Source organism: Parambassis ranga, unplaced genomic scaffold (genome assembly GCF_900634625.1).
Source record: "Parambassis ranga unplaced genomic scaffold, fParRan2.1 scaffold_24_arrow_ctg1, whole genome shotgun sequence".
NCBI classification, from domain to species: domain Eukaryota; kingdom Metazoa; phylum Chordata; class Actinopteri; family Ambassidae; genus Parambassis; species Parambassis ranga.
This window is the reverse complement of record NW_021144797.1, coordinates 2283739-2288190: the sequence shown is the minus strand read 5'-3', so window position 1 is coordinate 2288190 and position 4452 is coordinate 2283739. Positions and strand designations below refer to the sequence as shown.

The following is a 4452-nucleotide window of genomic DNA, read 5'->3' as shown; positions in this document are numbered from 1 at the left end:
TCTATTCTATTCTATTCTATTCTATTCTATTCTATTCTATTCTATTCTAGTATGGTCAAGATGTAAAGTGGTCATACTGCCACAAAGTCTTAAGCTGCATTCCAGGATGATGAAAATCTGGTCTGATTTTTTTCACGTCTTTATGAACACACAAATCCAATCCCCAATCCTGACTTTCAAATCAAGCACAGATGACCCATGTTTGAGTCCACTATGAACGCTCGGCTGTGCTCGGGCATTTGTTTCTCAGCCCACCCTTCGATAGCTCAGTTGGTAGAGCGGAGGACTGTAGTGAGACAATAAAACTGAAATCCTTAGGTCGCTGGTTCAAATCCGGCTCGAAGGATTGACTTTTAACCCTTGAGAGTTTCATCATAATGTCACATCATTTTTTCACCGATTTTTTGGCTAAAGGGCCGATGTGACATATATGTCACAAGGATTTTTATCTGATTTGATTTTTTATCTGAAGTACATTTGTTCAATACATGTGTTTACAACACGTTTATGTAATGAAGGATGTGTTATGTAGTCATTAGAATCCTTGACTGGTCAAATCTTACCTTTAGCAAGTAGATAGAGCCTTTTTAAAATTTGCTAGCTCTGCGTCTGTAAACACAAAATCACCTACAAACAAACCAGCCTGTTTGACCCCAATGGTACAGCAAATCACTCATTAAGGAATATGACATGCAGTTTTTATTTAGTAAACAATGTTTAGCTTTTAATCTTAGTGAAACAGGGGAAATCGCTGCATATCAATTTACGATTAATGAATTCCTCGATAATTTGCATCCCTATTCTGACCTGGAAGATTGAGAAGATCGGACCAGTTGTATTTTGGAATATTTGAATGCTTTTTTGTGGAATACTTGATGCGGCCCAGCCTCACCCAGCCTCGACCCCCATCGCCCCCCCCCCGGGTAAGTTGAGTTTGAGACCCCTGCTGTAGATCTTTGTTTAAAAAAAAAAAAGAAGACCATATATCCCACTTTTTGGGCCTTGTTGGCGCTACCTGGCTCACGACAGTCTGTCCAATTCCAATCTCCTCGGCCTATCGCGTACGCCGCCGTCCAATGTAAGATTGGATTTCATCCAATCGCGTGGCGCGACGACGCTCGACAGCGCCAATGGCAGCGCGCATTTCCATTCTACATTGGATGACGTAGCGAGCCCATACCTCACGGTTCGGGTCAAAGCGGAGTCAAAGCCAGTCATTCATTCTCACGAAGGATTAAACACACCTAAAAAAGTAAGTAAAGAAAGATGCAAAATAGGTGTTTTACTACTATAGTGTCTTATCACGTTGTAACGTCACAGTGTCTTATCACGTTATAATGTAATAAGACACTATCTTGTTTTAACGCTATCACGTTATAACGAGATAAGACACTATCATCGTAAATACTGAAAATATGTATTACAGTTAGAAGGCATTTAGTTTATTCCAACATGCCCGTGTTGTGAAGCATATTACTTTTCGCTGTACAACACCAACTTCTGTCAGAATAGCTAACAATCGCTAATGCTCGCTGAATAGCGTACCGCTAGTCACGTTTTTCTGACGTTTTTGAATGAAAAACCAGGATCATGTGTTCTTTATATTACACGTACGTAGTGTAACATGTAGTGGCATATTAAGTGTTTATTTATTGCAGCAGTGTCACAGCGTGTTGTTCATTATTGCATGCTCAGTGTTTTTTTTTATTGTTGTCCATGACCTTGTTGTCTTTAGATGAGTACTAAGCCCAAGAGCCACAAGGCTATCGGAGACAATGAGTGGATGGCCAGGCTTAGGACATATGCCAGGACGGGTGTTTGGCCTGCTGGAGGCAACAGGCCAGCTCCTAGGCAGCGGAAGTGGCATGACCTCTATGAGAAGGTAATGTGGTAAATGGATGAAGAATCTGCCTTGATCACCATATGCTAACCTTTTGTTGTCTACCCCCATTGATCAAGCCAATATACATTCCTTTGTTATGCTGTCACAAAGCGTCTAGAAACCTGGGCCTATTTCCTACCCCCTAGTGGTTGAGGAGGTGTTGCTTATCCTGCCTATTGTTAACTGTCTCCCAGATGTGATGCGTGACAATTACTTCCAATACACACAGAAAACATCAAAAATACTCTTTATGAAAATAACACAATAGAATAAACTACAAGATTATTGAGGTTAAATGATGATGTGATTTCCAATCCTTTAGATTGAGAAATGCCCCATGCAGGTCTGTGGGCAGACCAGTCTCTTTGGAGAGTCTGTGGCCTGTAACTGTGGATTCCACACTACTAAGGTGAGATTGCTTTCTGATTAATCCTGTGTAACATGTCTACTGCAATGCTGTGTCTGTTACATCACGTGTCCTATCATATTGCTGTACCAGCCTGCCACTCAGTCCCCTGCTGCAGCCCAGCAGTCTATGGCCTCCTCCTCAGACCCTGGTACAACAGCTGCTGCCCCACGGTCATTCCTGCGGCCCCCTCCAAGTTTGGCAATGGTGAATATGAATGCTTTTGTATTGGTATTTTTAATTTGTTCCATCATTAAAATGAACATTTTTTCTCTTCAGTTCACTAAATCACGTTTTGGTGGGGTGCACTCTGCTGAATTAAAGCCCAACTTAGTGACTAGGAAGACACCCAGCCCCTCTCCATCCTCTGTGAGGTCTACCTCTCCCTCTCCATCCTCTGTGAGGTCTACCTGTCCCTCTCCATCCTCTGTGAGGTCTACCTGTCCCTCTCCATCCTCTGTGAGGTCTACCTGTCCCTCTCCATCCTCTGTGAGGTCTACCTGTGAGGTCTACCTGTCCCTCTCCATCCTCTGTGAGGTCTACCTGTCCCTCTCCATCCTCTGTGAGGTCTACCTGTCCCTCTCCATCCTCTGTGAGGTCTACCTGTCCCTCTCCATCCTCTGTGAGGTCTACCGCTCCCTCTCCTGTGAGGTCTACCTGTCCCACTCCTTCCTCTATGAGGGCCACCTGTCCCTCTCCATCCTCTTGAGCACGTCTACCAAAAGGAGTCTCGGCCCTGCTGTGAACACCACCATGGCAGTACCCCTTGTAAGAACAACAGTTTTTATTCATTGGTTCGGTAGTACCTTCTGTAGCTTATCTTAATATTTTGTGGTTGCCTTTTAAATAGACCGAGTCAGAAGGGCTTCAGTCAGCTTCTGCTGGAGCTCCAGCTTCATTTTGGTTGCCAGGAGAAATGAAGAAAACCATCCCTGTCCAGGACCAGAGGTGGATTTCCAGCACCCTTTTTCACTCTGGTAAACTGAGGCCAGATTTAAAGCTGTGGTATGAGCCTCCTGTCCCAGCCTTAATCTACCATCAAGCCCCAACACCAGACCGCTTCTTCACCCATCGGCTGATGGTCTGGATGCCATACCACCTGTGGAAGGTGAGGGTGAACTGTCCTCGCTGTGGGAAGCAGCTGACAGGGGCCGGTGTCCATAAACGGGCTCGTAAGGTCCTGGACATTGACAGGTATTACCTGTTGATAACAGAGACACTCAGGTGCACTGTGTGTTCTCTAAATTACCTGTCGACCAGCCAGACTGTCCGGAACCAGTTAGATGTGCCACATCAGAAGATGTTCCGGCTGATCCTGACCTGCAAGTGAGTACAACAGTATTCAAAGATGGTGACACATATGCTCACATAAGCCCCCAGCCCATCACTATGACACTTACACATGTATAGCCCTAATATACAGCCACATACAATCCCCCACTATGACACTTTTGTTGCTATTATGGTAATTACACTCGTGTGTATGGGACACACACATCTCTCAAGCACACACACACACACACACAAAGACACAGTCCCCACAAGACTTAAAGTACCTAAATTACTTTTTTATTAATGTGTAATTAACCACAGCAATAATATGCATTTTCAGGTATTCCTGTGACATCCGTGTGATTCGGCTGTTGCGTGACCGCACTCTTGGCAACAGTCCAGCACGCGTGGTCAAACAGCTCAAAGAGAACCATGGGGAGGAATGGTTGTCCAGGTTGGCACATTATCTGGGTGAGTGTGCTGATTTTGTGGATCGGCCAAGCCTCTTCCCTGTGGTGTGCCAGGAGCCCCCAGATCCCATTGATGTGCCAAGCAGTCGCTGGTTGCTGTCCGTGTATGGCAGGGACATCCTCTCTCGCCTGGACCACATCAAGGCCAGCATCACTTCAACGTTTGGCTCCATATTAAAAATGGATTCAACCAAAAAGGTAATAATCTGTAGCTGATAGACATGTAACCCATGTAATGTGATATTCTTCAAATTTGGTCTATCAAAACATTTTGAAGTAAAATAACTAAAAGTTCAGATTACTTATTTCATATACATGTTTGTACAAATTGCTGAATTTTCAACATTACTGTTGTCAAATTTCAGATCACAAAAAAGCTGGCTGGCTATGGCAGGGGAACCGGTCTCTGGTTGACCTCCATT

The 4452-nt window shown here is 44.4% G+C and overlaps 1 non-coding gene across 1 annotated transcript; it reads left to right on the top strand.

Annotated features, from left to right (window-relative positions):
* Nucleotides 1-255: 255 nt before the first annotated feature.
* Nucleotides 256-346, top strand: trnay-gua (transfer RNA tyrosine (anticodon GUA)). Its single transcript is given in 2 exon segments — nt 256-292; nt 311-346. It is a non-coding gene; the product is annotated as a tRNA-Tyr (tRNA).
* Nucleotides 347-4452: the final 4106 nt, after the last annotated feature.